The 10,892-nt window shown below is 39.6% G+C and overlaps 1 protein-coding gene across 1 annotated transcript in view; it reads left to right on the top strand.

The window, feature by feature from the left end:
* The first annotated feature begins 366 nt into the window (after positions 1–366).
* DRD1 (dopamine receptor D1) overlaps positions 367–10,892 on the top strand; it is a 102,036-nt gene continuing 91,510 nt past the window's right edge. The window contains exons 1-3 of the mRNA XM_068277175.1: positions 367–415; positions 1,277–1,445; positions 1,813–2,765. The gene's annotated coding sequence lies outside the window, so the exon portion shown is untranslated. The remainder of the gene's footprint in view (positions 416–1,276; positions 1,446–1,812; positions 2,766–10,892) is intronic.

The raw sequence follows: 10,892 nt of genomic DNA, 5'->3' as shown, positions 1-10,892 counted from the left end.
GCCTGGTAGAAACATTAAATTTACCAAATCCACGTAGTATGAGAGCTTGCCTACACAATCTCTTCATAGTATTCAAATCTGTTGGCCCTAATGCAACATGGAAATGGTGAAATTGGTCAGTCAAAATTGGATGTGTGTATCTAGCTTTAGTGGTGGTCAGTTTTTTGCAAGGTGCTCCAGTGACAGATGAACACGCTATCTCTCGTGTAACCTTTGCATCCTTACCTTTCTAGTTGCAGGAGTTCCAGGAAAGGTGAGAGGATCAAATTCAACCTGAGGAAGGGAGCAAAGGCGAAGTGGCAGCCATCTTGGGGAAATTGTATGACAGATTGCTCCTACTGATTGTTGCAGCGTCTTGCAGTCAGAACTCCAGCTTCAAATCACAGAACTGGTATACAGTGCAGGAATAGAAAAGGTAAGTATAAACTGTACACAATCTTAAAACTTTATTCAACTCTGAGCACAATATGAAAGATATGAGCTTTTGCTTTAGCAAACAAAATTCACTCACTGGCAGTTTGTTTTTGTTATGTGAGCTGAAATAACTCCAATCAGTTGTATGTACAACGGAACATTGTTTGCTCAGCAACAAAGTACAATATTGTGTACCTTATAGTATTCATTTATGTGGGGCTGGTTTATACAGAGAAGCTCAAAAGAATAAGAACAGTAATAAGTAATAATAAAAACAACTCTGAAATAATATCTTACAGTTCTAAAAATATAATTTAAATTCTACAACAGTTGATTTTATTTTCTTTTGAGTTGGCCCAGCAGCTTGTCAGTAGATTACCGTACTAAGACTGAATTGCCAGCCTGAGGTTATGCGGAATCAGTGCATAATGAGACCTGAATTATTTTACTCCATAGCATTTTCATTGCACCCCTCTAAATAGTGGTTTTCTGATTAGATATTTGCAAATTTCTTTGTTTGCATGAATAACTATACAGCGCTAAAAAGATAATTGTGTGGTAGTAGTAGTAGTAGTAGTAATAATAATAATAATGTGCAATGTACCGTATGTAATTTTCCAATGACCACAATCTTCACAGAATATAATTAAACATATTTGTGTAACCTCTATATTTTTTATCATTTTTCAACTATATGCAGAGTATTTTCTTTATCCAGTGAAGTACTGACATATGACATTATATCTTCATCTTGCTTATAATATTGTTATACAGTAGATTCTAGCTTGCTGCACAAATGCTTAATGTGCTGTTTCAAAATATGCCCACTAGAGTTCGCCATGAATTCACAATCTCTTCCCAGGAGTCAGCTAAGCTAACAATGGAATCGAGAGCATTACTAGGCTGCGAGGAAGAACGACACTCTCCAAGTGAAGAAGACAAGACAGCATTGTTTCAACGGGAAGGCTACTTTCATCTGCTACATGATGAGCTCAGAGTCTTCTTGAGGATCAACAGCCTCTCGCATCCATGTAAGTGATACATGCTGAATGAAATAGTCTACTGAAGACTAGCTTTTATCTCCAACGATGTACAGAAGTAGATATTTCCAGTTGTTCTGCTTCTGCACAACATGAAAAGAGTACAACAGTCTCTGGTGATCAGTAGTTTTTTCATTTCACACATTTTTTTTCTAGACTTCCTAATATTCAAGCTATGTTTATGATTTTTTTCCCTTAGTTTGGTATTGGAGTTTTTGATACTTTATTGCCAATAACAATATGAGTTGATATTGCAGGATGAATAGTAATTTGTATAAACGCCTTGTCAGAATTTCATCTAGTACTGTATTGCAGAGGTTCTTGTGATGTTCCATATGTATTCTTTTTTTCAATTTAGGAAAACTGAAGAGACGTATTTAAGATTCTGGATGCGGAGTTGGTACACTCTCAACTGGGTTCAGGTAATCTTATGGAGCATAAGGCCATTTTAGTGTAAGTGTGGACCATACTTAAAGGAAGTCGGAGAATACTTATTTTTTCTTCCTGTTGTCTACTTTATCTCTGGACAAGCCAATGTTATTTTCTAATGTAAACATGCAGCGTGAAGAAGAATTTTCCAGAAAGGCTAAATCCGGCGAAGAACAGCCAGGTATTTCTTACCTGGATCCATCATTCATATACAAAAGAAAAACCTTCAGGGATCCAAATATTTAAATACAAAACATGATCCCAAGATAAAAGTTCTAGGCAGAATCTTCAACTGCTCCTAACCTACCTCTGCTGGACCCTCAGACGATCTCTAGTGGACTTGGAGATAACTACTTTAGAGGTGACACAATGTTAAGCACCATGAAGATGTTCTGTGGCTTCCAGACCTCACCTGCAGTGGGTGCTCCACAACTTTCTTCACCAGAACATTGAACCAGCTGCTCCCAAGCTTGTCAAAGCCTTTCAGGGGGTGTGGATAGCATTACACTCTTGCCAATAATTGAAGGTATAGCCAGAGGCACCATAAATCACGTCCAACTGACAACTTGCCATTGACATAAAGGGATTTAATCATGGTCATTTAACTAAGTAGGAGATATCACACCTGGGAACAAATGTGTTTTGCTTCAATTTCTCCACGGATTTTCCCCAAAACGCACAAAATAGGAACAATAATGAAGCTGAAAGTGAATAAATGAGCATATTGAAACCATTCTACTACATGACAAATAAGAAGAATGTAAAAGTACATCCTCACTCTGAGACCTCTTGATCATGCAAAGCTATAGTCAGTACAGCAGAAGCCAAGGCAATGTAAGAGCTGCTGTGCTTTCATGATTGAACAAGCCTTGCCTACTCCAGGTACAGTATTGTCATTTCTGTTATTTAATCTATACACAAGTTTAACTGTAATTATCCAAGTCCTCCACTAAACAGGACAAAGGTGGCTACAAAGGCATCTACAGCCTTTTAAGCAAATTTGTAATAAATAAATAATGCAATGACATTTATTCTGTGTGATCCATTTAGGGCTGCCTCATCCACCCTACATTGCCCTAGTTATGCAGACTGTAATAACACAGCTCTGGATGTGCATTTTTAATGCTTGAATGAAAACTGAATACTACAGGACATTATAGTAAGGATATTCAGGAGCTTAATTCAAATTCTCAATTATACGTGGCGACCAAACAGTGTATTTATGGTGACTGATGCACTGACATGGAATCAGAAGTATTATCTGAAAAAGTTAGAATGCATATCTATCAAGATTATCAATCTATCTTAAACAGATTCAGGTATTTTGGAATATTTTTCAAACTTGCACAGATGGCAAAATGTACATTCCTAAAAATAGGCAGTGATGACTAACATATCATCCATGCAAAAAGAAAAAAACGACCCTCAATTTGCATAAGCAATAACTTAAGATAAATTGGTTTGGTTTTCTGGTTGGGAAAATTGTATGTGTCCCATTCCCTATTGCTGCAATGCTGTAATCCCAGGGGACCATTATCTGGCCAGTGCCTCTAACATTCAGATAGGCGCTCAGGTGTACTGCTAGTAAAATTCTTCTTAAAGAAGGCACCTTGCATGTCTCTCTTACTGCTCCTAGAAAAGAGCTAGAAAATATGATCCATAATGATCCATAAGCATGACATTTTGTATTGAGCATGGATAGGAGTTTGTAAATTGGTTTAACCAAGTCCAGAAATACCACTCAAGTTTTTCGAGGGGGGTAAAAAAGTGACCCCAATTTACCAGGCTATTTGTAATCAGAATTGTTATTGTAAGACACTAGTTTATTAAGAATTTTGGATATCTCTGGGGACTGCTTGAAAAATGGATTCCATCTATCCATCCATCTATGTATCTATCCAACCATCCATCCACCAATCACTATCTACCATCTATGTATCCATCAATTCACCAGTTTCTCTCTATCCATCCACCAATCAATATCTATCTATCTATCTATCTATCTATCTATCTATCTATCCACCAATCTCTCTCTATCCATCCATCCATCTCTATCTACCTATGTATCTATCCATCCATTCATTATCTATCTATCTATCTATCTATCTATCTATCTATCTATCTGTCTATCTATCTGTTTTCCATCCATCAATCACACTGAATTCTCTCTGGACCATCAGGTAAAACTGACTGGAATAATTTTCCTTACCCACGATAAGGAGCTCATAGGACTTTGAAATTGCATACTTATTTTTTATGAGCAGCCCTCATTTGTAAAGCAGCTGCCTGCCTAACTGCAGTCTAAGCGTTTAATAAATCGCATCAGTATCAAGATGTGCACACATCCAAATTTATCTGTAAATGTTTCTAATTTTTATCTCTGAGGCCAAAGATTGAATTAGCCTCCAAAGAATTCTAAGGTATTACAAAAAAGAACCCTTGAAGTTAGTTTTTTTTTTTTTTGCAGTATTTTATTTGGATGCATCTCAAAATTTTCTAAGAATTCATTTATTGTAGCTGCTAACATCCCCATTTGCACTGTTTGTTTTATCCTGCTTTGGAATTGTAATTATGATAGGTGAAAAGTAGCAGAATTAGCCTGGTTAAAAACTAAATAACATAAGGATTAGTATATAATTCTATTTCCCACTGTGTTTATAATTAGCATGTTTCAGGGGCACACGTTATCCCTCCGATTTGGTTTCGTACCCTTGTAATATTTGAATTATATAATGAATGTCATGTCGTGATTTGGCTAAAGGATGCTACAGTGCTGAGCTGCTGGGCCAAATAAAGATGCTCAAGACAACAGAAGACTTAATTTAATAGTAAGGGACACCACAAGACAATAATAGAAACAGTGGGCAGAATGCAGAGAGCCACGTGCATTAATGTCTGTGTACAAATGGGAGCTATCATTAAGTATTTGTGCTCTGAGTGTTGGAATGAGTCAAGTATTATATAACTGAGAACTGAGACACAGACCTGGCATTTAACCACTGCAAAATCAAATCTGAACTGTAGGTAAGACAACTGCAAACTGTAAAATGCATAACCATTTCAATAGTAATATTGTAGTTTAGGAAAGTATGCCAGAGAGACATATAGAGATGTATAATAATATACATCAGTAAACATATGTTGATACCTGATCTTTAATGCCCCCTTTGACACCTAACCGTTCACATGTGATGTATGTTTTTGCGAATTTGCGTTTGCCGTGTCTAAATAATGCAAGTCTAAATAATGCAAGTCTATTTCATTGCATTTGACTTGCGGTGTTGTGTGAATTTTGCCATGCAAGTTTCTGCAGAAAAAAACAGCCTACATGTATGTGTAGTGGTTAGCATGGTGGCATAGTGGTTAACGCTCTCACCTTGCAGCGCTGTGTCCCTGATTAGAATCCCAGCGAGGACACTATCTGCATGAAGTTTGTATGTTCTCTGTGTCAGCGTGGGTTTCCACCGGGCACTCTAGTTTTCTCCTTCATCTCAAAAACTTATAGATCATTTAATTGGCTTCCCCAAAATTGGCCCTAGACTACAATACATATACTACAAAATACATACATAGACATATGACTATGGTAGGGTTTGGATTGTGAGCCCCTCTGAGGGACAGTTAGGTGACAAGATAATATACTCTAATATACAGAGCTGTAGAAGTTGTCAGCGTTATATAAATACTAAATAATGAGGATGATAATGATGATAATCATGCTTTTTTTTGCACCAGACTTGCCATTCGCATATAATGCAAGTCAATGGGAATTAAGAATTTTCACTATTCACAAATACAAAAATGTGCATGCAAATGTGAAGTTAATTACATACAATTTAAAAAAAATAAACTTCCTTGGCATGCATGACAAATTGTGATGCGAAAATAGCCCAAAACTCACATAAAAACGTGAGCAAACAAAATATTTGGAAGTAGAAAATTGCAAAATGCAAACTTGCAAATGTGAAAAAACATGGCCAGAATTTGCAGGGATAACTGTGAAGGCTACCTAAGGTGGGCACAGCACCTCATTTTACTGTTAGCTTCAACAGGGCTGTTTTAAGTTAGAGGAAAACTAGGCAGCTGTCTAAGCCACCACTTTCTGCAGGGGACCTAAATGCGCTTTATGGAATTCTTGCAGAGGTGCTTAGAAGACATGGCATAGAAAAGTGGTGTACATGTGGGACACAAAGTTCACAGGATATGCTGTAATATTTATTTTACAGCATATTGTCTATCCACTGTATCTACATTTATGTCATCCCACTTCCTTAAACTCAATATGAGCAAAACGGAGATTGTGATATTTCCACCTCAATGTAGATAACACCCCAATAGTATTAACCCCCAAAGCTCGTTGCCTAGGGGTAACTCTGGACTCTGAGCTCTCCTTTAAACCACATATTTATGGCCCGTACTCACGGGCTGCAGAAGTGGCCTGTCGCCAGCACACGTGAGCGTGCTAGCGACAGGCCGGCGACAGCTTCTCTCCAGGTCCCTCCGCGTACACACGCGGAAGAGGGACCAGCGGCGAGACGGAAGCTGTCGCCGACGTTCCTCCTCCCCCCGCCGGAAGCTCCATTTACCTCTATGGAGGTTGCTGTCGCTAGTCCGCGTACTCACGCGGACTAGCGACAGTTGCGGCGGAGGTGCGGCGGCGACTGTTGCCATGCGATTGAAACTTTCAATCGCATGGCGACAAGAGCGACGGGCGACAGTTCGGGGTGCGCGCGCGTGCAACGGCCCATACTCACGGGCGACCTGTCGCCGCAACACGCGCGCGCCGCGTGTTGAGGCGACAAAAGTCCCTCGTGAGTATGGGCCATAACACTTTAACGACCTCCTGCTACTTCCACCTCAAAAACATTTCCAGAATCCGTCCCTTCCTTTCACAAGAAGCAACTAAAATGCTTGTGCATGCCCTAATAATCTCCCGTCTTGACTACTGCAACACCCTACTCTGTGGTCTACCAAAAAGCAGACTGGCACCTCTCCAATCCCTACTAAACTCTGCGGCCCGTCTCATCCACCTCTCTTCTAGATCCTTTGAGACAGCCCATCTCTGCCAATCCCTCCATTGGTTACCAGTTGCCCAAAGGATCCAGTTTAACCTTCTCAGACTTGCATTCAAAGCTCTACACAAGCTATCGCCTCCATACATTTCCTCTTTAATCTCCAGATACCTCCCCGCCCGGACCCTCCGTTCCTCACAGGAGACCCTTTTGTCCTCCAGCCTAGTCACCTCCTCTCAATCTCGCATCCAAGACTTCTCACGGGCTATCCCTTTCCTTTGGAACTCTCTCCCTCAGCCAGTTCGTCATGCCACAAGTCTGGAAACCTTCAAACGTACTCTGAAAACACACCAGTTCAGACAAGCCTATAATTTGCTATAGGCAGCACTGAAGGCACACTGGCTCACCCACTAATCCTTGTGTTTCCTTCCCTTTTGTTTCCTCACCACTACCCTCTAGATTGTAAGCTCGCAAGGGCAGGGACCTCCTCCTAGTGTTTCTCATATTGCTGTAATTTTAACATATGTACATGTACCAACTACACATCAACTATGTATGTATTTGTATTTCTAATTCTATTCAATGTCATGACTGTACAGTGTCTTGTATTTCTTATGTATATTTGTTCCCCATTATTTGTTTGTACTATGTACAGCGCTACGGAACATGTTGGCGCTATATACATAAAAAATAATAATAATAGGCAGACCAGCAATTCCTTAACTTCAAAAAAGACACCTCTTATTAGCATAGTAATTCTGGCATTATTAGTATAAAAATCATGTGGTGTGCTCTAATAGTATGGTAAACAAGATCTTTTTTTTTAAAATGCGTTGCTTAAAGGGATCCATGCAGCTTTCTTTTTCTGCAGTCTGTCCTGGTCTGTTATAGCTGTAGGAGTTGCCATTTCCTCCTCCCCTTCTCCCTGCCCTTGTTTATCCAGGAGAAGGTGTGAATTTAATCAAGCATGACTCTCTAAAGTGTTTGAAGTACAGCCCCCCCCCCCCCACAGATGAAAGTTTTTGTTTGCTCATTGCTACTGCTAATTAAAGCAATCTTTAGCTGGCCGTCCTTTCTGTGTATGGCAGGCTGATAAAGTAGAGCAATAAAAGCCTCTAACAAACATTTAACTGTAAAAAGAAGAGGTAGAATGGAATTTTGTTTTGTAATGAGCCACATTGTTAATATGCATTTTTGGGTGCTAAAAATGGTGCTTGGTTCGCTTTAATAACTCAAAAGCTTTTGGTGATTATATTAGTATCTGGCACAGTGCAGATGTGTAATATTCCGCGAACATGCATCTGGCGTTTATATATGTCTCCCAATAAACTGCTGCTAGATTTTTTTTTTTTTTTGCCCCTGCCAATTAGTTTTCTAACAAATAAGCAAACCGGTAGTAGCTCTGTAGGAATATGCATGGAACTACTTCCAAGAAGGACAGTGGATGTACGGTATATTCTAGTATACCAAAATAGAAAGAAATAAACATGCCTGATGATTAGCTCCTATGAAGATCTCACTCTCTGGTTGTTCATTAAATTATAACATGATCTTTTATAATGTACATTATAACGTACTATTAAAGCCAATAGAATGATTGTTTTAAATGATGATACACTTAGAGGGTGTCTGACATTAAGTAAGTCATTGCTGTATTGCTAACCCATTATAAAAGTGTGATATGCCTGGCTGTTGTGGTGGCTATTAGGCCAGTGGCGTAGCAATAGGGGATGCAGAGCTTGTGGTCCCATCACGACCCCTAGACCTAAGGGGGCCAAATGAGGCCAGTGCATTAGTTTGGTACCACAAGTATCATCACAGTACTATTGGTACTGTCATGATAATGAACACATCTATATGTGCTTGGAATAGTGTTAATCATTAGTAAACCATTCCTTTTCCTTGTCTTACACCTCTCTTACACATCGGGTGTCCTTGGAAAGTTTATTTTGCTGGTCTATGTCATATGATTATTGCACACAGGGCCGGTTCTCTCATGAAGCAAGGTGAAACATTTGCACCAGGCGCAGAGATTTCAGGGGCAGCATTTTCTTTACTGTGTGTACCTTCCTGAGGAGGAATGGAGTAGTTGAGGATGAGCAGTGTGTTTGTCACAGACCCACAGCCAGCCAGCGTGCTATTATGTTGAGCTGCCGCATGTCATGTGAGAACATTAAATGAAGCAGAGTAAATTGTTGGTGCTGTGCAATCATTCCAAATTGAGGGAAAGGGGCGCATCCTCACAAGATTGCCTCAGGCAGCAAAAAGTCTTGCACCGTCCCTGATTACACATAGTGCTGGGGAGCCACAGTCTGCAATTTGTACTGGGGCCCATTACTCTGTAGCTATGCCATTGTATTTGGCTGCAAGGAGTATGAAGTTACAGGAGTCCCACTGACTCAGAACACATGATTAGTATACTGTACCTGCTGTGTGTCAGTGGCTTAGAAGGTATTAGATCAGTACAGCAGTCAAGCAAGAAGTATTTACAAGGAAGTCAGTCATGTCACCTTTGATTATGCAGGAGAACAGAGGCGCCAAAAGGATAAAATGAAGCTAAATGAGCTTAAAAACCAAATTCTTGGTAAATAGAGGAGGTAGTGGTGGACTTACCTCCTCCAAGTAGACACACAACGACTGTAGTCGTTTTTAATCTCATTTAGCTTCCTTTTATCCTTTTGGCGCCTCTGTTCTCCTGCATAATATTGAGTCCACCCTGGGTGGAGGGTTGAACCCCCTTTTTCTCATCTACAGAGAGCGAATTCTTATTCCTGAGTGGGGTCAGGAAAATCTCCCCACCTGCCTTTACAGTGGTTGCCTAATGGTAACCCTGGTTTGTGAGTATTAATATTTACTCTATCTAGTAACCATTTACCAGTACATATTACAATATTGGGGCTCTTGGTGTTCCTTGTTTTTATGTCACCCTTGATACTCCCCTCAATTTCAGTTTCCTTGAATGGGATTTAGGCATAATCCTTCATTCTTCTAAGTCTGTCTGCTTGGTGGAATACATTTATTCAGAGATCTGTAGCAATAACTATATGATGTGTGTCTCTTTTATGTTAATTTTTTTTTTTTTTTTAAGCGCCGGCGATTTTGAAAATTGCCCTAAAAGCGCTCGTGCAATGATTCCCTATGAGAGTGTTCACATCTGCGTGTTTTGATTGCTTTCCGCTGACCAAAGCGCTGCCTGTACCATTTTCTGAGCGTTTTGGCTGAATGGAAGGTATAGGGAAATTGCTAAGCACTTGAGAAAGCGTTTTGTATAGCGATTTCCCGAGCGTTTTTAAGAATCAATACATTGTATTTATTCTTTTGCATGAAAAGCGCTTTACAAAAAGGTGCTAAAACTGGTGATTTATGATGTGAACCAGGCCTAAGAAAAGAAAACAAATTTTGTAGTTATTGTGATTTTTTGTTCCAAAACACCTGTCAGAATTCAGTAGGATATGCTTACCAAGTTACAGAATCCCTCCATCACTAACAGTATTGCTGCAACTGCTGGAATATGTAGCAATAAAACACAGAACAGTATACTTGTAAAATGAATGCTGCAGATACTGTTAACCATTGTATGCCCTCTGGATGTTATATTGTCTGGGTTCCGTGAATCAAGTCAAATCGGATAAACTTACTTGACCAATGAAATGTGACTCTGATTTGTATGGAGGAAGGTTGCAGAGAGGCTGGATCGTCTCAGTAGTAGACTCTACAAATCAAATGTGAAAATCCAGGGAGAACCAGGTCAGCCAGGGATCAGCACAGAATGTTTCATCTCTCAATCATTTTCTATTGTTAGTGTATGTGGTTTCACTTTCAAACCACAGTTACAACTGGCTTCATGGGGATAGACAAATGGTTAATATTGACTCATCAGTAGAACTCTGACATACTGTTTTTTTGCAGTGTATTAAGAAAGCATTACACTCCAGGAGACCCGTGTATTGATATTTGAAGTCTGAATCAGTTTGTCAAGATTGATTATTTGTATGGC

This window comes from Hyperolius riggenbachi, chromosome 3 (assembly GCF_040937935.1).
Source record: "Hyperolius riggenbachi isolate aHypRig1 chromosome 3, aHypRig1.pri, whole genome shotgun sequence".
Lineage (NCBI taxonomy): Eukaryota > Metazoa > Chordata > Amphibia > Anura > Hyperoliidae > Hyperolius > Hyperolius riggenbachi.
Note: the sequence above shows the minus strand (reverse complement) of the source record. Positions and strands in the feature narration are given on the sequence as shown.